The sequence below is a fragment of the Canis lupus genome, chromosome 10, assembly GCF_011100685.1.
Source record: "Canis lupus familiaris isolate Mischka breed German Shepherd chromosome 10, alternate assembly UU_Cfam_GSD_1.0, whole genome shotgun sequence".
Classification (NCBI taxonomy): Eukaryota; Metazoa; Chordata; class Mammalia; order Carnivora; family Canidae; genus Canis; species Canis lupus.
Window position 1 is genome coordinate 10,988,144 of NC_049231.1, and position 23,003 is coordinate 11,011,146.

Below are 23,003 nucleotides of genomic sequence, written 5' to 3' on the forward strand. Positions count from 1 at the left end.
AAAAAGGAGAAATCATTCTGAACAAGTGATTAGAAATTTTGTTTTCCTTATTAATGTTTTCCACTATTTGATTATGTAATTTTCAAACATAAAGAAAAGTTAAAAGAGTGATACAATGAACACCAAATCTCCATCAGTTAGATGTAACCATGGTTAATATTCTGCTATATTATCTAGCTATCTAAATATTTTGCCATACATTTGAAAGGAAGTCACAGCCATTATAACACTTCACCCTAACTCCTTCTGTGTGCTCCTCTTTAAAAAGGACATGTGGCTGAAAACCACAATGCCTTTATCACATATAAGAATATTGACAAAAATTTTCTAATAGCATCTAAAATCTAGTCAATATTAAAATTTTCCCCCTAAAATATGATAGCTGGTTTTTGCAAACCGAGTTCATACGTTACATTCAGTAGTTAGGTCTCCTTTGCTTATTTTAATCTGGCAGGTTTTTCCTTCTTTTTTAAAAAATGATGTTGACCTCTGAAGACACCAGACCAACTGCCTTGTAAACAGTGCCAAATTCTGGATATGTCTGATTGTTATCTCAAGGTGTTGTTTAACTTGTTTTTCTAGCCTTGTTGTCTTTTTAAAATAAAGGCCTGATTAGATATACAGGGAATCAAAGTCCTCCCCAGAAGCAGATGGCCACACTCAAAAGGTTTAACTGAAGGGAGTTAAGTGAAGGAACTATTTACAGCCGAGTGGGCAGACATAGGGAACAGCCCCGGGAGGGGCGGGTGAAGCGCGTGGAGACTACCACCCCAGGCCTAAAGCAGCAATAGGGGAGGGGAGCTTTGGAAGAGGGACCTGCCACAGGAGCCAACTAAAATTGCACCCATGGAGGGAGTGAGATGGGAGGGAATAAATACCCCAAATCTCTCTCTGTCCTCCTTCAGACTTCTCCCAGAACCTTCCCATTGGCCAAATCTAATTAGAAGCTAAAATGGGAGGGAGACTGGCTGATTCATTGTGCAGAGCAGCATCTCCAGGGACAGAGAGCAGAAGGAAGAAAGGCATCAAATGGAAAGGCAAATGGAAAATAACCAACACAGAGCTTAAACCTTTTTGCCTAGAATGCTTCATAGGTCATGCAGTGAATTTCAGATTGTGTCACATCAGGAGAAACAATGTGTTAACTTATCTCACCATTAGTAAAGCTAAGGCATACCACTTGGTTAAAGTGTTAACAGCCAGTTTTCCCCACTGAGATGCAGAAGGATGTTTTTACTTTTAAATAAGCAAGTAATCCAATCCAAGGGCAGACTCTTTGGCATGGGGGAATGATCTTTTACCCCTACAACTTTTCATGTAATAGTCTTAGCATCCATTGATGATTCTGGTCTGACTCTTCATTTCACTGGAGGTTGCAAAACGTTGATTTTTCTATTCTTTCTTTCCATATTTCGTTGAACCAGGTGAAATTTTGCAGGTTAAAAATAGTTGGATTATCAACAATTTCGACAATTTCATAGAGTTCAATCTAAAACATTTATTATCTAGTGTTCTGCAGGAAGGAGGAAGTCTTTCCCTCCTCAACCAAGGAAAAACTACAGTCCTTCCTGAAAAGACGGGATAAATGTTTAGTTCCTTTCCTTTATATACCAACTGTCCAAGAGTCACTACCAAAAGAGTAAGGCAGCTAATACTCGTTTTTATTTTGTCCTCTCCTTGTCCTCTTTGTCCTCCTTGCCCTCCCCATCTTCATCCTCCTCCTCCTTGTCTTCCTCCTTCTTCTTTCTCTCTCTCTCTTTTTTCCCTTCTCTTCTCTCTTCACTTTTTCTTCTTCATACCCACATTGGCTCAAATTTAGTCATTGGGTGCTCCTTCAAGCTGACTCCCCAATAGGAGTCTTGGAGGATGTCCTTTCTTTCTGAAACTATGGGATGTCCTAGGCTCACCTAGGTTAAGTTATATTCCTCTGCCCCGGATCTTCTTCAAAGAGCCTTGGCTTGATTTAGTGGAAAATGATATGTGTGCAACATCGTGTACTAGGTGTGCTCATTGCTACTGAGGCATTCTTGCTTCTAAGCTTTTACAGTGGACAGAACTCCTATATGATACACACACATTTATACATATCTTTAATCAAGAGTTCACATTAACATTTATTAACTAGTCAGGAATAGTTATGTGAAACAAAAATCTGAACTGGCTTTGGGAGGTGTGTACAGTATCTTTTTAAGAAAATAATTTTTCTGTTATATAATCACATTTCCAAAGGAAAAAAGTTATAAGAAAGAGAGAGGTGCCTGGTTGGCTCAGTTGGTTGAGTGTCTGACTCTTGGTTCCAGCCCAGGTCATGATCTCAGTGGTTATGAGATCAAGTCCCGAGTGGGGCTCTCCACTCACCACAGAACCCACTGGAAGGCAGAGGGATAACTCTGCCCCAACCCCCACTTATGCACGTGCTTTCCCTACATATTTCTCTTTCTCTAAAATAAATAAATAAATCTTTAAAAACATAAGGAAAAAGAAAAAAAATTAAAAATAAAAACATAAGGAAGAGAATAAATTTACCAATAATCTCATCCTTTAAACACAACCATTTTAAATATTTGCATATAAGTCTTTCATATAAAACTTTCAAGTCTTTCATATAAGAACTGAAGGGGGGCAGATTCCAAAGAGGAGAGTTCAGGTCCTAATGTATGTGTAAGACTTGAAACAGAAAGTTTATATAGAGAAATTACTCTTCTGTAGGCTTCTATTTATACCATACTTCCTGGATACATAACCTTTCCCCTATCCCTGCCTCTCAAAATCATACTCATCTTTCAAAACAGCTCACCAGCTTTCCCTGATTCCCCCAACCAGGTAGAGCCTTGCCCTACCTACACAGTGCATTTCTGTGGACCTCATAGCACTTTTTACTTGATACCTTTTAGAGGTATTTGTATACCTATGTTATCTCTCTATCTAGTTTGCAAATTCCTTGAAGTCAGGAATTATACCTGGCTGTCTCTGTATTGTTCAGTAGCTCATAAATAAAAGAGGGTTCCAGTAAACATTTGCTATGTTGAACTGAGTTGTGGAAACTTTTTTTTAATATTTTATTTATTTATTTATTCATTCATTCATGAGAGACACAGAGAGAGGGAGAGACACAGGTAGAGGGAGAAGCAGGCTCCATGCAGGGAGCCCGACATGGGACTTGACCCCGGGACCCCAGGATCACACCCCAGGCGGAAAGCAGGCGCTAAATCGCTGAGCCATCCGGGCTGCCCTGAGTTGTGAAAACTTCTAAAATGAGTCTAACATGTTGCTATTGTGCAGACCTCTTACAACTGTTCTTTTCTCAGGTTGGAGAAAATATTCCCTTCACACAACCATCTTCCACCCTAGTTATTGACTTTTGAAACCTAGGGCTGTTATTTCTAATTGTGAAAATAGTACTTGAGGTTACTTATTATAACCCTTTCAGTTGCCTAGTAATACTTCCGTTTACTTTTAAGATTCCCTCAAATTTTCAAATAACAATTTTAAACACCTCTAAATAGAATATATTAGATTTTTAAACAGATGTATAAAGTGCTCCACGTTTTACATGTAAAAATGTTACTAGAAAGAGGTATAAAAAATGCTGTAGTGCTTCACAATGAAAGTGATTGAATTGCCTTCTTAGTAGGCTATAAAGTAAAAAACATCCTGCTGATACTGTTTAAACTGGCTGTGATAGAGGTAGTTGGATACATTATTATAAGAGACCTGGAGGTCCCTTTTCGCTCTATGATTTTAATTGAGCTCTATAAATTTACACAGTCCCACCTGTCTTGTGACTAAACTAAATTGATTTGAAGCTAAACCTGACTATTGGCAAGTTGTAATTTCAGTAACACTTGACAACACGGAAAGCTGGCTTCTGTTTTCTTATCTATAAGATGAGAAAGTTGAATTGTTAGTCTCTATGATCATGAAGCACTATAACAACATAAATCTTTCAGGAATCTATTATAGTTCAGGTACATGCTTTCTATGATATTGACTAAGAATAATTTTTTGGCTCCTAAGTCTTCCTAATTGCTGATAGATTTTTTAAAAGGACAAATTTAGCTCTATTGAATACCTTTGGTTTTCTAGCAAAAGTAGTATAGTTGAGGAAAAAGGACAAATAGATATATTGAAATGCCACTGGACATGGATTCAAATCCCAACTCTGCTATTTACAAGATATCTGACCTTGTGCAATTTACATACCCTCAGTATTTGCATCTAAAATTAAATAACAACTGCCACTTCATATCCATTAGGATGGCTACTATTACAAAACCAGAATACAAGTATTGATCAGGACATTGAAAACTGGAACTCTTCTGCACTGTTGGTGGGAATATAAAATGGTTCAAACACTGTGGAAAACAGTATAGCAATTCCTCAAAAATTTCAAAATTACCATATGACCCAGCTACTCAATTTCTGAATATATACTGAAAAGAATTGAAAACAGGGATGCCTGGGTGGCTCAGTGGTTGAGCATCTGCCTTTGGCTCAGGTTGTGATCCCAGGGTCCTCGGATTGAGTCCCACATCAGGCTCCCTGCGCTCTATATCTCTGCCTCTCTCTCTCTCTCATGAATAAAGAAATAAATAATCTTAAAAAGAAAGAATCGAAAACAGATCTCTAAGAGGTGTATGTATACACATGGTTACAACAGCATTATTTATAATAATTAAAACATAGAAGCAACCCAAGTACCTATGATGGATTAATGGATAAGCAAAATGTGGTATATATGTGCAATGGAATATTATCCAGCCTTAGAAAGGAGGGAAATTCTGACACATATTTGCAATATGGATGAGCTTTGAGAACATTATGCTAAATAAGCCAGTCAGAAGAAGACAAATACCATATGATTCCACTTATATGAGGTACTTAGAGTAGTCAATATAATAAAGACAAAAGGTAGAATGGTGGTTCCCGGGAGCTGGGGGACAGGATACTAAGGAGTTATTGTTTAAAGGGTATAGAGTTTCAGTTTTGCAAGAAGAAACAATTTTACAATTTTGGAATAGATGGTGGCGATGGTTACAAAATATGAGTGTACTTAAAAACCACTGAACTGTACACTTAAGAAATGGTTACAATAGTAAATTTGATATTGTGTGTATTTTACTACAGTTTTAAAATTGGAAAAAAAATATTTCTATCTATCTTGTGTTATTATTATAAGGGTCAAATTAGATAACACAGATGAAAACCCCTGCATATCACCTGGCAGGTTGTAGATGAACAAATGTTTATTGATGTGCCCCATAGTACAGTTTTGGTAGAAAGAGGCAGTTGGTTTTTCCGTTTCAAGGTTTGTTTGGCTATTCAGGGTCTTTTGTGGTTCCATATAAAATTAAGATTGTTCTAGCTCTGTGAAAAATGTTGTTGGTATTTTGATAGGGATTGCATTAAATGTGTACATTGCTTTGGGTAGTGTAGATATTTTATCAATATTTTTCTTCTAATCCATGAGCATGGAATGTCATCTCCAGTTTCTTTCATCAGTATTGTATAGTTTTCAGATCCCTTCCTCTGCGGTTAGGTTTATTCCTAGGTACCCTATTATGGTTTTTGGTGCAATTGTAAATGAGACTGATTCCTTGATTTCTGTTTCTGCTGCTTGATTGGTGTATAGAAATGCAACATATTTCTGTATGTTGATTTTGTATCCTGCAACTTTATTGAATCCATATATAAGTTCTAGCAATTTTTTGGTGGAGTCTTTCAGGTTTTCTATATAGAGTATAGAGTCTTCTGCAAATACGGAAAGTTTTACTTCTTCCTTGCCGATTTGGATGCCTTTGTTTCTTTTTGTTGTCAGATTGCTGTGGCTAGGACTTCCAGTACTATGTTAAATAACAGTGGTCAGAGAGGACATCTCTGTTGTTCCTGACCGTAGAGGAAAAGCTCTCAGTTTTCCCCATTGAGAATAACATTAGCTGTGGGGATTTTTTTGTATATGACCTTTATTATGTTGAGGTACGTTCCATCTAACCCTACTCTGTTGGGGCTTATTATCACGAATGGATGTTGTACTTTGTCAAATGCTTTTTCTGCACCTATTGAAAGGATCATATGATTTCTACCCTTTCTTTTTTCTTTTCTTTTCTTTTTTTTTTTTACCCTTTCTTTTATTAATGTGGTATATCACATTGATTGACTTGCAGGTATTACTCAGCCATAAATAAGAATGAAATCTTGCCATTTGCAATGACATGGCTGGAGCTATTATGCTAAGAGCATTATGCTAAGCAAAATAAGTCAGTCAGAAAAAGACAAATAGCATATGATTTCACTCATATGTGGAATTTAAGAAACAAAACAAATGATCACAGGGGGGAAAAAAGAGAAAGGCAAACCAAGAAACAGACACAACTACAGAGAACAAACTGATGGTTACCAGAGGGGAAGTGGCGGGGGGGAATGGGTTAAATAGGTGGTGGGGATTTTTTTAAGATTTTATTTATTTATTCATGAGAGACACAGAGAGAGAGAGAGGGGTGGGGCAGAGACACAGGCGGAGGGAGAAGCAGGCTCCATGCAGGGAGCCTGACGTGGGACTCAATCCCAAGACTCCAGAACCAAGCCCTGGGCCAAAGGCAGGTGCTTAACTGCTGAGCCACCCAGGGATCCCCAGTGGTGGGGATTAAGCAGTATACTTGTGATGTGCACTAGGTGTCATATGTAGGTGTTGAATCACTAAACTGTATACCTGAACTCATATTACACTGTATGTTAACTAACTGGAATTTAAATAAAAACTTCTAAAAATAATAAAAATAAAATAAAAAATAAGAGGTGGTTAGAATTCTCTGGTCAGATTGCCCACTGCACTAATTCAGGTTCTTGGATGTCAGTGTCAGAAATCTACTCTGGCTAACTTAAGCAAAGAAGAGGAAGAAGAAGAAGGAGAAGGAGAAGAAAGAAGAAAGAAGGAGGAGGAGGAGAGAAGAAAGAAGAAGAAGAAGAAGAAGAAGAAGAAGAAGAAGAATCATCGATAGGAGGCGAGAAGGGCAATAATGATTCGCAGCATAGCGAATAAGAAGCAGAAAGCCCGCATCCTCCCCCCCTCCTCCCATCACTGCCGCCTCCTCCTTCCTCGCCCTCCTCCTCTCCTCCTCCTCATCCTCCCGTCCTCCTCAGCCTCCCCCCGCCTCCTCCTCCTCCTCCTCCTCCCTCCTCCTCCTCCTCCTACTCGACCGCCGCCCCTCCCAGCCAAATGAAGACTTACTCCAAATATGGAAAGTTCACAAAATCAAAGGTAAGGCTGGAGACCAGGCCCAGCAGAGGACAAAAAACGAGGCTACTTCATGGCCTCTAAAGCAAGAATATTACAAAAGTCTAGACAAAGTGTTGCCACTGAAATAAGTGAGCCCCAACTATTTCCAATCTCTTTGAACACTGATCAAAACTCAGGTTCCTGGAGGAACACTCATTTAGGTTCACTCAGGTCTTACTCCCTCCCACTGACCAGCGGTGCTCAGGGTATCTTGGTTAACAGCTCCCACCAGAATGCTACCAGTGAGAGAGAAGTCATTCCCCCAAAAGAAAAATATATGTCATTGCCAAGAGATAGTGAATAGATTCAGGACTGACAAAAGTAAAATAGTAAAAAATAAAAATTTCTACCAATCACTGACATTTTTGTATTTGGGGAAAGTAGGAGGTGTTTGGTAGAGACGTACTACATGGAAGAGCTTCTAAAACCCCCCAAAAGACTTAGCTGCTGCAGGCACAAAATTGCCACCAGAGGACTGGGTGTCCAGCCAACTTTACCTTCTAGTCTGGAAGATTCTTCCCAGAACTAACAATTGTATCCTATTTGTGCTACTGTGTTGACCCTCTCTCTCCTTCATAAAATCCTGTGACATAAGCCTTATCCCCTTCTTTTGATTCTATTTGTCATTAAACCCTGTATCTTGGGATGCCTGGGTGGCTCAGAGGTTGAGCATCTGCCTTCAGCTCAGGGCATGATTCCAGAGTTCTAGGATCGAGTTCTGCAACAGGCTCCCTCCGAGGAGCCTTCTTCTCCCTCTGCCCATGTCTCTGCCTTTTCTCTGTGTCTCTCATGGATGAATAAATAAAAGATTTTTTTAATTTAAAAATTAAAAAATAAATAAAAATTTTAAAAACCGTGTATCTTATTGGTGCCTTAAACTCAAGTCTATTCTGGCTACCAACCTCAGTCTTCCAGATCTCTGTTCTTAACACTTTCTCTTTGATACTGTAGTTTAGTTCAATTGGGATGGTATCTATGTTACTTACCTTTCTATGCCTCAGTTTTCTTCAGTGTAAAATAAAACCTTTTAAAGGAAGGTCAGGGGAGCAGATGACCAAGGAGTAAGGAACTTGGTGCTGAAAATTCTGTTTGTTGAGGATAAAGCCCTTTGGACTAAGCAATTTATGCTTCTAGTGAGAAACATTGGAACATTTTCACACTACAATTTACTACTGAGTTTAATGGCATCCAGAGCTTATTATAAGACAAAAATTATCTTATCAATAATCTCATCATAAAGACCACAGCATGGACAGTATCATAAGCCAGTAAAGAACCGACAAGTATCCAAGGATCTGGTTTCTAGTTCAGCTTTGCCACAAATAAGTATGAAATATTTTCTTACCTCTCTGAGCTTGCATTTCTTCCCTATAAAATTAGGGGGTCAAACTAGATTTGGCCTCTAAATCTCTCCTTGCTTTTATATATCCTAGGATTTCAAACAAGATGTAGCCAGACCTTTAGTAAAAGCTAAAAAGAGGGGCACCTGGGTGACTCAGTTGAGCATCTGCCTTTGGCTCAGGTCGTGATCCCGTGGACCTGGGATCAAGTCCCACATCGGGCTCCCCAGAGGGAGCCTGCTTATCCCTCTGCCCGTGTCTCTGCCTATCTCTCTGTGTCTTTCATAATAAATAAGTAAATAATCTTTAAAAAAATAAAAGCTATAAAGAAAATCCAGAGCAAGGTGAAGGGACAGAGAATGGCCAGGATTCTATTTGAGATGCCATAGTCAGGAAGGATATCTCTGGGGAGGTGACATTTACAGAGACTAAAGGTAATGAGAGTGTCCACATGTAAATATCTGGGGCTAGAGAGGTCTAGGCAAGATCTTTCTTTTTTAGTGATGACGTACAGTGCTGTGTACAGTGTGACAAGAACTCTTATTCCCTCTCAAATGTCCCATCTCTGTTGAGAGGAGACCATGAAGAGATCATGCCAGCCCAGGACAGGTCCCAAGGGAGCTGGATGGGATACAATAGGAGCTGGGTGCCCAAGACAGGGGGTGCAGTCCGAAGTCATGCCTTAGAATGGTCAAATCCAGGGGAGCAAATCCACAACAGCTCATTAATTTAAAGGGATTGTTAAAGAATGGAAGTCTGGGGCCTAAATGAGTAGAGAAAAGAGAGAGGCTAAAGTTCTAGGAAGTCAAGTTGCGCAACAGAAATTGTCCTACAGTGATATTTTTCAAAGTGAGAGTAATGACCTATGACCCATTGGTCATGATGAGCTTATTTTAAAAATTAAATTAGAGGAGAAAGGATTTACCAGAGTATATCACATAGAGGAAGGGCAAATGTTCAGTAAAACATGTGTTTCAGGTATATATATACACACATATACCTGTGTATGTGTTGAGTTACTTTGTAAAATTTACTTCTCACTGTGGGTCACGGTCAAAAAAATTTGAAAGCCAATGGCCTAGAAAAATTCCAGATATGGAGTATAGATGCCAGTGGCAGCTCTTCACTAAAAGATTTATGTGAGTAGACCAAGTTAATTTGGAAAAGCCAAAGCAGAAAATATGAAACACTGTTGATTGGAGTATAAATGTGAGCAACCTTTATGGAAACATTTTAACAATATATCCCAATAATCTTTTCTCTTTCAAGATTTTAAGTAATTTCTATACCCAATGTGGGGTTCAAACCTACAACCCCCAAATCAAGAGTCACACACTCCACTTACTGAGCCAGCCAGGTGCCCTTATCCCAAAATTCTTAGAATAAATACTCCATTGTTACAAATCTATCTTAAAGTGATGACTCAAAATACACAGTTCTATATACTGAGATCTTCATCACAACGTTATTTATAAAAGTGGAAAATTGGGAACACCTAAATGTCAACTTTAGGAAAATGGATAAATTATTGTATACCCTGCATCAACTCCCTGAAATTGAACTAGCAGGAATGGGAATCATTTAAAAAGAAAAACAAAACAAAACCAAAAAAATGCAAATTATGACTGCACCCCTGTTCAGTGATTAGTGTAGTTTTACTTTACATTCCTGGCTTCCTCATTCCTTGGTCATCTGCTTCCTTCCCCCTTGCAGATTTATGACAGACATTTATCATCTAACCTGTTGATTTGGGAACTCTAGTTTTTGTACTATCTGCTCATCTTAGACTTCTGCCTCTTAAAGTAAGCAATTCTAGAATCTCTTTATTGGTAGTCTGTCCTCACTGCCTCCTGTCTCCTCTCTTCTCCATAAAGGATATAGGATATGTTTTCCCACTGGACCTGGCTCTCACTGAGCCCTTATCCATTAGAAAAGTTCAGGAAAATGTGATATACCCATATAATAGAACATTGTTCAGCCACTAAATTTATTTTCCTGAATAATTTTAATGATGTGAGAAAATGTTTACAATGTCATTGTGTTTGGGTCAAATGCAAAGAAAAACCTAGGCCCAAAGGGAACCCAAGGGATTAAGTGATTTTGGGCTTAGCAGGCTCTCTTTGCCTTTAAGTGATGTGTAAAAGCAAAGAGAGAAGAGGTACTTTCTTAGCATAATAAAGTCAGTTTTATCAGTTCATAAGAATATGGCCAAATGTATATAAATAAGATGCAGAATAGATATGGGAGGTATGAAAGGAAATTTATCCTGTAGATGTAGAATTTGTTTGAATTTCAGACATAACCAGGAGACAAAAAGGAGAAGCCACAAGATGCTCTCCCACCTTCTCCAGCAAGAGGCAACCACCTACCTACCTTCACCTTTGTTACTACCACCATCACCTATAAAAAGTACAGCTTTGGCCTTGAAATGTTGGGTAAGAATTGTTTTTAAACTAAAAGAAAACTCAAATGCCTCTCCAGGGCACAAGAATAACAAATGAGATTGACCAAGGTAAGAAAAATGGGAGTGTGGGGCAGGGATAGCTGAAATAGGTATGCTCTCCTCCACTAGGAGGGGCAGCTGCTTCTCAGCACCTTCAGCAGTTGCCCTGCAAGAATGTGGGCTCAGTGTGGTCAGAGCTTTAGTTTTTCAAGAGATGCTGGAAATCTAGATTTTTATATGAAAAACATTTTAAAGCAATGTTCTTGCCAAACAGAACATGTCTGAAGGCCTAACATGCACTGCACCAAAATGTGAATAGCTGTTGTCTTTGGGTGATGGGATTTAGGGTCGTTTTCAATTTCATTTTTACACTTGGCTGCATGTTCCAGAATTGTAACTGTAAACATGATAGGACTTTTGTAAGCAGAGAAAATTTGTTACTTGTTAAATTTTTAAAAATTAATTGCTGAACAGAGCATTAAAATAACAAATGCTATAGGAATTTTCTCTGGGTGGATGTTTCCATGGGACTAAATTTTTATAATGGTTTCTGTCTCAAGTTTGCAATATATCAAGAATAATTTCAGCCAAAGCACAGCAACATGCCAATCTTCAGGTTTACTGATTCTAGCTTTGTGGTCATCCTCTTTAGCTATTGTTTCCAGATCAAGATTTATGAAAACAAATCGTTTGTTCCATAATATTATCATCATTTCTATTTAATTAAGTATTTAAGATTCTATAATATGAAAGTCTGATTCTGAATAGAGGTTGGAGGAAAAGAGCAAGTAATCCTTTCTCTGAAGTAATTATAGGGTAATCTGCCATATGAGGTGGTTACAAATAGTAAATGAGTTAAAATTTGTAAAGTACTTAGATGGATGTCTGGCACAAAGCAGATGTGAAATATTAGCTATCAATCTTTCTGACTTGCTAGCATTGTCATTACTTTCATCATCATCATTATCCAATAAGCAGCAGTTAAGAATAACCATTTCTGGGACACCTGAGTGGCTCAGTGGTTGAGCATCTGCCTTTGGCTCAGGGCACAATCCCGGTCCTGGGATTGAGTCCCGCATCGGGCTTCCCTGCGAGGAGCCTGCTTCTCCCTCTGCCTGTGTCTCTGCCTCTCTCTGTGTCTCTCTGAATAAATAAATAAAATCTTAAAAAAAAAAAAAAAAGAATAACCATTTCTTGCTAGAGGGTGGGAGAGATGACAGAGGGAGAGGGGGAAAAGGGAACTTTAGGAAGGGAAGGGGAAAAAAGATTTTTTTAAAAAGGCATTTCTAATCTGCTATTTCTTTACTGGGAAGACAGCAAGAGGTAACTGGAAGAACTGAGAATATGACAAGTCTGGAGAATCAGGGTGGAGGTGGAGTCCCAGGGGAAGGACAGAGCTGGTGAGATCCAGCAAACTCCCAGGTATCTACTAGACCTCAATTTCCCTAACTGTGGGTGGCACCCATTATGGGTCATTAAATTAATTTAGTAAGCGACAATCCACATTTTTTTAACGAAAGAGAATGGAGTAGAGCAGAAAACAGTAGTGCAAGTAGTTAAGACAAGTAGTGTTTATTGAAAATTGTTTTTTTTTAACATATAGATGTATGTGTGAGTAATAGTTGTAGCAGTCAAAAGTTTTTGAAAGCCTTTTACTAGACCAAGATGAAGCATTAGCATTTCTCTGTGTTGTACCCCTTCTTCAAAAGGATGTATTCGGATGTAGGTGTGTGCGGGTGTGGGTGGATTGCAGGGGTGTGTGTGTGTGTGTGTGTGTGTGTGTGTGTGTGTGTCAGAGAGAGAATGTGCACAAGAGCACAAGCGTTCACATATACATATAACCACCCTGAAAGCATTTCAGAAAAGGAACATCTTGAGAGAAACGAAGAAACCCCCACCCAAAAGGAATGCCCTAAGTCTAAAGATATTTATTTCAAGGGCAAACTTTTAAGTACTTATCAGTACTGTATTTGTATTATACTCAATAAATAGTAGTGTTTATTGAGACCTTACTGTACTCCACATTTAATCCTTATAACAACCTTATGAAATGAAAACAAACACCAACAATACTAAGAAACCCCTAGATCAACAAACGTCTCAGATTTAAAATCTACAGAGGACAGGTGACCCTCCTTCCCTGTCCTCTCTCCTTCTCTCTGTCCCTGTTTCATATCTCAGGAAGAGAACAGAAGAATGGCAAAAGAGAAGGAGAAAGAAAAGCCACTGAAATAGAACAGATGGGAACAAGGAGAGTAGGAGAGAAGAAGGTGATAAAAGGGAAAAAGAGGAATATTAAACACAGTTGACATACCATATGTCTCTAATAAATGATCGTTTTGCATGTAAAATCTTGCAAGGAGCTCTGTAAGGGGACTCCATGGTTGAAGGAGGGGTTGAGAAGGGCAGAGGGGAGTGGCGTGCCAAAACAACCTCTGCTCCCTCATTTCACTCAGTCTGTCTTGTCTACACACATGCATCCGATCTGGCATGAAAACCCGCTACAGACGGACTGCTTCTGTGAAAACCAGTGCTGAGGTACTGATATCAGCATCTTGGGCAGGGGGAGCCTGGAGTCCTAAATTTCCCCCCTCAGGGGAGCCCTCTATATCTGATTTCTGTGACGCATGCCAGAAGGCTTTGGCTCAATGTTAACGACTTTCTTCCTTTTGAATTCCTGTGAGATGTTATTCCTTTTGGTTTCCAGGAGTTGTGTGCCAGGGTGATTTCAGCCCAGTAACAACTTTCACTATGATAAAAAGCAACTATGAGGAAGGCCTGCTGTGTATCCTCTGCCTAATGCAGCTACCCAACACAACTGCTAAGGCTGCCTTTCAGAGAGTGCAAAGGCTAGGTTCTGTTCCCAGGGCCCCGGTCATGTGCCTTTACTGTCTAATAAACTGAGAACTCCAAACCATGAGCTATTCACACATACTCTCTACCTGGGAAAGACCCCTTTGGCTAGAGCTCAGTGGACAGACACGTCTGGAGAGACAAAAATATTGAGACTAGTGACCTAACTCTCACTTCCTAACTAATACAGGACAGACCACCAGTTACTAAGCAACATTATTGTTAAGATATTCTTCACCAGCGTTTTTGCCAATGCTGTCATTTCAATACATTTTAAACTAGGGTTGTGCTTATTTTGCTGATCTCCACAACCCTCAACCCCTGCTTATGTGTGCGTACACACACACACACACACCCTTCCTTCACCGATGTAACAAGCTGGGGTAGGAAAACATCTGCTTAAACTGATAATGAGTTCATCAAAATTTCTACTTTACCAAGAATAACAGATTTAAGACAATATTACCTATAGGAGCCTAGAAACTCAATTTTTAATCTTCCTGACCCTAAAGAAAGCGCAGAAGTATCCCCTTTGGCTTTTGATTCTTCCAACTGGGGCCCAGGTTTTATCTGTGTCAATGACACTCTAAATATAGGAACTTTTAGTGACTCAGGCCATTCAGAGGCACCAGAAAACTCCAGGCTGGGACACCAAACCCTCATTCCTGATCCAGTCTTTCAAAGCATCCCATAGCATCTCAAAATATAATGAGGGCAATAGCAGAAAAAAAGTCCTCAAATCAAAATTACTTTTAATCTGCTTTGATTAAATGCCTTTTAGCACTTTGTTGAGACAGATGAAGATATTGTTACAAAATCGAAAAGCAAGTGATTCTCTAATCTCATTTTTGTTGCCAAGTTCCAGCTGACCTACTTTTAAGTTGCCCTGCAAAATGTAGCCTCCACCCACTTCCTCCTCCTTCCTGTCCACAGCTCCTCTTGACCTCGGTGCCTCTCTTCCCTTCTGGTTCTTTTCTATCTTTCACAGACTCCTCTTTCTCCTCCAACTGTTGTCTTTGGGAGGGTCTTGAAGTTGGCCTTGACATCCTCTTCTTCCCTTGACCTGATGATGAGACCCCACATCCTCATGGCTTCTCCTTATTCCTTTTGAAGGGAGACACCCAAATCTCTAGCCATGACCCCTCACCAACTCTCCAGTCCCCTAAGTCCAGGGTAAACATTTGTCCCCTTTTGCTGGGACAGTCCCAATTTATGTCTTGTTGTTCCAACTTAATTATGAAGTTACTTACTTTCAGCCTCAGAAGGGTTTCAGACAATCTATGATTTAGTCAATATATTTTCAGTCACTCTACTTAATATGAAGATTTCCCTATGAACATTTACTTGATCCCATGTATCTTCACTCCTCACTAAACACAACTTCGTTCCAATTTCTGTTGGTGTTCTGCTGCTTTTCCATTGTTCAAAACTAGAAGCTTTGGACTTCCTGACTTCTCCTCCCTTATCTCATCTTAACAATGCACAAGACAATGGCAAGAGCCAAGGTGGGAGGAATGGACACAACTCCTGACTCTGTCACTTACCAGTTCTGTGCCGTTGATTACATCCTATTTCTGTGCCTTCATGTTGTCATTTGTGAGACAATGAGAACAATATGTTCTGACAGGACATTGCGAAAAGCAAATGAAGCAGCTTCTGAGGAGGCCCCCAATACTGTGCCTAGCACAACAAATCTGATTGCTTTTTATTTATACACTCATTCAACATGCATTTATTTAGCACCTGCTATATGCCAGGCACTGTTCTAAGTCCTGAATAAGACAATAAAAATACCCGCCCTCAAAACAAAAGAACTTAACACCCCAGTAGAGAAATTAGACAGCAAAGCAAATAAAGAAATCATGTCAGGTGGTGATAAGGGAAGGAAAAGCCAAGCAAGATAAGGAGGCTGGGGAGTGCCAAGGTGAAGAAGAGCTGCTATTTTCAGAAAGGTGGCCAAGGAAGGTGACATTTGTCCTGAGACCTAAAGAAGATGAAGGAATTAGCTCTGCAGATGTTTAGAGGAAGAACAGGCACAGGGAAGTTTCCTGAGACAGGAACAGGTCTGATGTATTTGAGGAATGGCAAGGTGGACAGCTCTATGGAGCAGAGAAACAGGTGGGCATGTGGAGTACCAAGAATGGATGAAGCCAGAGGTAGCAGGAAGCCAGCAGTACATCCCTTGTAGATCCCAGGGATGGGTTCAGGCTGTCCTCTGAGCAAAGTGGGAGTTGATGGCCACACAGTGGACAGTGTGTGCCGAGGAGTGATTGTGTTGAGGTAAGACCACAGGAGGCCAGACCAGAAGCAGAAAGAGGTTTGGAGGAGGTTTCAATAATCCACACAAGAGGTGAGGTGGCCTCGACCACAGTGGCAGCGGTAGAACAGATGAGAAGTAAACGCCATTACTTGGAAGAGTCTCTCAACTTCTGACACATTTCCTTCTCACAGCCCAGCCCCATCCCTGGCCTTGTTTGTCCAACAGCTGAATTACTGCCACAGCCCCTCATGGGTCCTCACTGGACCTCCTATTCCTGTCTCTGCTTCTCTCACTTTCATCACCTCACTTCTCTGCTCAGGAAAAACAACTGTGCCCAAGTCACTATCCAGCCAAGTCCAAATTCCTCCACCCCATACTCAAGGCCTTACACTGGGTTCTGCATCTCCAGTGTTCTTTCCTACCATAAACCACTCCCTATCAGTACTCCACATCTGGGTTCTGCATCTCCAGTGTTCTTTCCTACCATAAACCACTCCCTATCAGTACTCCACATCTGGGTTCTGCATCTCCAGTGTTCTTTCCTACCATAAACCACTCCCTATCGTACTCCACAAATTCAGTAGCAACTCAGACAGTAACTGGCTTCCCAAATGGCTAAGAGATTTGCTATTTGATTTGGTCATTCAATATTAATAGGGTAGTTCTTTTAATTGGATCTTACCACCAGGTATCTATTGCAACAACAGACAGTAGCAGCTGACGTTGATGAAGTGCTTGCTGAGAACTCTACAAGCTGCATCCCCTTTAATTCTCACAACACCTTTATGAGATGGTTACTATTATTACCCTCAATTTTACAGATGAGGAAACTGAGGCACAGAGAGGTTAAGTAAATTGGCTGACATCACAAAGCTAGTTACATATAGGAGCGGGCTGTGGAGCTGGGATTTGATCCACAAAGTCCAACTTCAGAGTCGCATTCTTAGCCATAACTGTCTGTTGCCTTCATACTTGGACATTCTGTCTCAAATTTCTTTATGTAAATCATGTAATTGTAAGTGCATGTACTCAAAATGTCATTACTGCCCCCATACCTTTGCTTAGCCTTTTCTCCTCCTCCTCCCTACCTATCTCTGCCTTGCCAAATCCCACCCAGCTCTCAAGGATTAACTTACCCTCCTGTTCTTCACAAAACTTCTCTAATTATATTACACCTTGTTGACCTTCCATTCTCCCAAATAGTTGAAATCCATAAAAAAAAGAAAAGAAAAGAAAGAAAGAAGAAAGAAAGAAAGAAAGAAAGAAAGAAAGAAAGAAAGAAGAAAGAAAGAAAGAAGAAAGAAAGAAAGAAAGAAAGAAAGAAAGAAAGAAAGAAAGAAGAAAGAAAGAAAAGAAAGAAAGAAAGAAAGAAAGAAAGAAAGAAAGAAAGAAAGAAAGAAAGAAAGAAAGAAATCCATAACAAATCACTGTGGGTTTTCCTCTTGTAGTCCCCAACTATACTACAAGGCTACTTATTTACAGCAACTACAGATTGTATCTCTTTTTATATCTCCACAGTATGTGGCCACAATCCTGGGCCATTCAACTCAATAGATATTTTTTTAGAATTTTTTTAAAAGATTTTATCTATTGGGGTATTGAGTGGCTTGGGTTAGCTGAACATCTGCCTTCGGCTCAGGTCATAATCCTGGAGTCCTGGGATCGAGCCCCATGTTGGGCTCCCTGCTCAGGAGGGAGTCTGCTTCTCCTTCTGCCTCTGCCCCTCCCTGCTTGTGTTCTCTCTCACATGCTCGCTCACATACTCTCTCTCTCTCTCTCAAATAAATAAATAAAATCTTCAAAAGGAAACAAGACACAATCCCTGCCATTAGGGGATTCCCAGTCTAGTTACCACTTTGTAGTCTGTGTTACCATACATCTTAGGGCATGATTGGACATAAAAAACAGAAAATCCTTTTAAATCTGCTTTAGGTAAAAAAAGAATACAGAGAAATCTCACAGAACTCAAATATCAAAAGAACAACAAGGCCTGCAGGTGACTAGAACAGAGAATGACCCAGGAAGTTACTTTCTCCATCTTTCCCTCCCTCTCCCCTTCCCTTTCTCTCTCCATCATACCTACCCCAGATTTCCTTCTTTCACTTTGCTTTCACATGATCTATAATGGTTTCCACAAAATGGCACCCTCAGCCTCTAAGTACCTACATGGTGACCTTGCAGGTGCAGCATCACTATTAATTAGATTTTCTGTATTCTAATCCCAAATGTCCAGCAAGAGAATCCAACAGGCCCACCCTGAAATAGATTTCCACTCCTAGTACAAACAGCTGTGGCTGGAGAGTGGGGAAAAAATGCATAAGGTCATGCTGAATGACACACAGGGCTGCCAAGGACCACTCTTCAAGCTGTGGCAAAATGCAAACATGTGGGATGGTGTCTTCTGTGAATAGAATATAATACATAGCATAATAGTTGCTCTAGAATACAGACACACCTCAGGTTCACATATTGCAGACTTCACCTATTCATGGAATTTTAGAAACCTAAGGAATTCTAGGAATTATTTGACACAACTTACACACTTGAGTTCAGTGGAAACCAAAGCCCAAGGGCAGTTAAGAGTGGAGGCCAGACTAGATCCTGTGTTCTGTGACTCCTAATTTAAAGTGTTTTTTCTACCTTATGCCTAACATTTATCAAACCAGCAGCCTTTTCAGACCACCTTTGACATGAGGTTGCCCAGTCTATACATCACAGTATGTCATTTGTTTGTCCTTTTTACTGTAATTTCAGTACCAACTAAGCACTTTCACACATACCTTTCCATTTAGTCCTCATAACAATCACGAGAAAAATCATTAAACCTATCTTGCAGATGATAAACTAAGATTCAGCAGAAGTCAGGAGACTTGCCTACATTTTACAGTTAGTACTGGGCTGACCCAGGATTTAAATCTAATGTATCGGACTCTAAATCTTTGCTCTTTCTGCTATGCAATTCTGCCTCTACTCTCCAGAAATCAGTTAGGTGTCAATCAATAAAAAAGAATTAGGAAAGCAGATTGACAAGTTCAGAGGTTCAAAGAATTAATATGTACAGTAGAGGAGTGGGATGCTCAAACCCTAGACACAATGTCTTTAATCCCTGACAATCATGGCTACTAGCACTTTCCTCCCTCAGCCTTTATGTCTCCAGCACAGCAGAATGAAAGGAGCATTTTCCAATGCATTTATCAATCCCATTTGCACAGAGGGAAAAGCTGGTTCTCATATAAGATTGTTCTGCAATAATGATTCATTCTATCAGTGGCATCACTGCTACCTTTGATATGGATACTATCATTATCCATGGAATCGATCTTGAACCCATGTGTAGCCTGGTTTGGCCTGGTGAAATTCTTCACAGATGTCTAAACTACTTCAAATGCTTCTGGATATTTTGACCTTGTGTTCCTGGGACCAAAAAGGAGTGAGGCACCAATGTCTAAATCCCAAAGTGGTTCCACAAAGTAGCACTTCAAAGAATTTTGCATAAGGCAATTCCTTAAAACATGTATACTTTCACTGCCTATTGACTTATGTTTCTTTGCCATTGTGGAGATTTATTACCCTTTAAAATGCAATACTGAGGGCACCTGGGTAGGTGGCTCAGTCGGTTAAGTGTCTGACTCTTGATTTCGGCTCAGGTCACGATCTCAGGGTCGATATCAGTATCATGAGACTGAGCTCTGCATTGGGCTCTGTGCTCAGTGGGGAGTCTGCTTGAGATGATTTCCCTCTGTCCCTCCCCCCACAACTCATGCTCACTAATGCCCGCTCTTGCTCTCTCTCTCTCTAAACTAAATTAAAAAATCTTTTTCCAAAAAAAAAAAAAAAAATCTTTTTCCAAAAAAATGAAATACTGGACTCCAAATCAATTGCATGCTCTGGTTTCAAGAAGTCCTGATAAGGTTCTCTCGACAACACAGTTAGGGATAAAGTGATCAACCTTCTCAATTTGCCCAAGACTGAAAGGGTACTAGAGATGCAGGATATTACATCTCAAAACCTTTCTGGTAAAAAAAAAAAAAAAAAAAAAAACAATCAAACAAACAAACAAAAAAACCAGGAAAGTCCTTGAGAAGCTGGTCGCCCTAATCTGGAGATTGCTTTTTTTTTTTTAGTAAATCTTTTGTCTTCCTAAGTTTTAAGAGGTGTCTGTAGAACCAAATGTCTTGGCAATACAGGATGCTCATTGTCCTTTAATGTCTTTAAACAACATATTTTTTACAGGCGTACAGAAAACCCAAAGTATGAATGTGTGACAACTGTACAGCAGATCAAACAGTGATTCTTAATACTCTAAATGTAGATAAAATACATCCAGCACATGAAGAGCAAAACTGACAAAGATTCATTTCAATCCGTAAATGCCCAACAGGAACTTCTATGTAACAGTCTTTAGTAGTAAGCATGGTAGTCTTTGATTCACTGCCTTTAAATACAGGCCCTGCTAGACTTCACTCTTCTAATAGTAAGGGGTGAGGGTGCTTTAGTTCCAGGTGCCCTGTTGAAACTCCCACCTCTGCCTATGTCCAGCAGAGTTGGAACAGGTAGCCCAAATAATGTGCACATTAATTAAATTTTCAATAGGGGAAGAAGAGAGGGATCCTGGTGAGAGTCCAAATTGCTTTAATCCTTTCTGGGGAATATGAAGAGTTAACGCTTTACCAATCTAGCCTCTAAAACTAATTCTTCAAGACTTAGCCCCGCAGTGCTAATTGATTGATGTCATTTATAAGTAATCTAATAATGCTGAATAATTTATTTTAAAAAGACAGATGTTAAAAATATAGAGCCATACTAATCTGTATCTATTGAAGAATATTTTTTATGATTATCATATATGACTTCAGGTCAGGATTGAGTTTTGTTTTGTTGTAAAGATTTTATTTATTTGAGAGAAAGAGAAAGAGCATGAACAGAAGGAGGGCCAGAGGGAGAAGGAGAAGCAGACTACCCACTGAGCAGGAAGCCCGACATGGAGCTTGGTCCCAGGACTCCATGATCTATGACCTGAGCCAAAGACAGACATTTAAATGACTCAGCCACCCAGGCACCCCTTATTTTGTTTTTTAAACAATCTTCAGATACTTCATTTTAGTACTTATAATAAAGTGAATTTAGAAAAAGTGTCATTTTGAACCAGGGGATAAAGCTACATTATAAATTTGTCATTCCATGAATACATGCTAATGTATGGATGGTAGGAGATATAGCAAAAACTAGAAATGGTGCTTGTCTTCCTTCACTGGGTTTCCATTTTAGTGTGAAGACTGATAGTAAGCAAGTAAACAAATACACAAAATAATTTCGGACTGTGATTAAAAATTAATCAGTCTTCATATTACTTTATCTATAGGTCTTTGAACCATTCATAACGGCCAACCTCAATATCATATATTATTCAACAACAGCTTTCTTTCTCAATTCAGTGTTTGTTAGTTCCTGCTTCATTTAAAAAAAAATCTTCATGAAGAAGAGTGGTTTAATACTACATCATAATTTTCCCACTAGAAGAACTATATGATCCACCTTAGGCTATTAAAAATTCTTTATTACTTTTTTATTGTTTTATTCATTATTTTAAAAGCCCTGGAGACGATTTACAACATCAAAATGCAAGCTTACAAATAAGCTGGAAGTGCAGTTTCTCACCATTCATAAGGCCTTCTTTCCTTGCTAATAAGTTTAATGCCTGTTCTTTCTGGCTCTTAGAACGAATAGAAGAATAAGGGGGAAAATCAGTGTGTTCCATCTATGTTAAGTATGAACAGTGCCAGGAGAAGAGATACAGAAGATAAAGCTGCCTTCAGAATACAAGATGGCCAATCAACTTCTCTAGAGAGGACAGTCAGGATGGCTTCCCCACCCCCTCCCCACACCCCATCCCAGCATCCCTCTTTCCTTCCCTGCAGTGGCCACTTTCCTCCCAGCTTCCCTAAGAGCCTTCTCCACCAGCACAGCTTCATCTTCAAACAGGACCCAAACTCACTGATACAAATGTGTCAGTGATTGATGATAGGAAGAATATTACCATTTTAATAAGGATCAAGGTCTTTAACTAAAAAATGAAACTCCAAGAATAAGGTCTAACACTGATGAGTGAGTGGCTGATGTGGGAGTTGTATATATTTGGCCAGCCCTAAAGAGATCTTGACTCTATGTTTAAAGTATCCTGGTCTAAAAGCCAGCTGGCACATAGGGTGCTGGTGGCTTCTGATGCAATCTGATTGTCATACTCCAGGGTCATGATATAATCAAGTAATGCCATTTTCAATTTATTATAGAATAATATCCAGGCAGCTACTTAACTAAAAACAAAAACAAAAACAGTGTAGGTACCCTCAGTCCATCTTGGATTATCTTGTTTAATGGTTTTTTAATGTAGTGAAATGTCCTCCATCTATTGCATTGTTATTTAGATTTTTTTAAAGATTTTTATTTATTTATTCACGAGAGACACAGAGAGAGAGAGAGAGAGAGAGAGAGAGGCAGAGACATAGGCAGAGGGAGGGGAAGCAGTCTCCATGCAGAAAGCTGGGTGTGGGACTCGATCCCAAGATTCCTGGATCATGCCCTGAGCCAAAGACAGACATTCTACCGCTGAGCCATCCAGGTGTCCCTTTTATTTAGATTTTAATGTGTTGACATTTGTCTCTACTAGGGCAGGGACTTTTTTCCTAAATCAGCCCATGGAAAATATTGATGGATAGCCCCTTGACTATTAAGTATAAATTAACTTTTCCAGGACTCATTTTATATGTCATCTTGTTCTGAAAGATGTTGTTGTTATTATTACTATCATTATTAATATTGGAAATTATGTTT

At 39.5% G+C, this 23,003-nt stretch overlaps 2 long non-coding RNA genes across 8 annotated transcripts in view; one reads left to right on the forward strand and one right to left on the reverse strand.

Moving 5' to 3' along the window:
- LOC102152432 overlaps positions 1–23,003 on the forward strand; it is a 163,547-nt gene that overhangs the window by 74,076 nt on the left and 66,468 nt on the right. For 4 of the 5 annotated variants that reach the window (XR_005365377.1, XR_005365379.1, XR_005365380.1 and 1 more), the window contains one exon: positions 10,913–11,051. The exons of the other annotated variant lie outside the window; for it this stretch is intronic. This is a non-coding gene — a long non-coding RNA (uncharacterized LOC102152432). The remainder of the gene's footprint in view (positions 1–10,912; positions 11,052–23,003) is intronic. 5 annotated transcript variants of the gene reach the window in all.
- The window catches only part of LOC111097592, a 143,088-nt gene that overhangs the window by 73,618 nt on the left and 46,467 nt on the right, over positions 1–23,003 (reverse strand). The gene's annotated exons all lie outside the window — the stretch shown is intronic.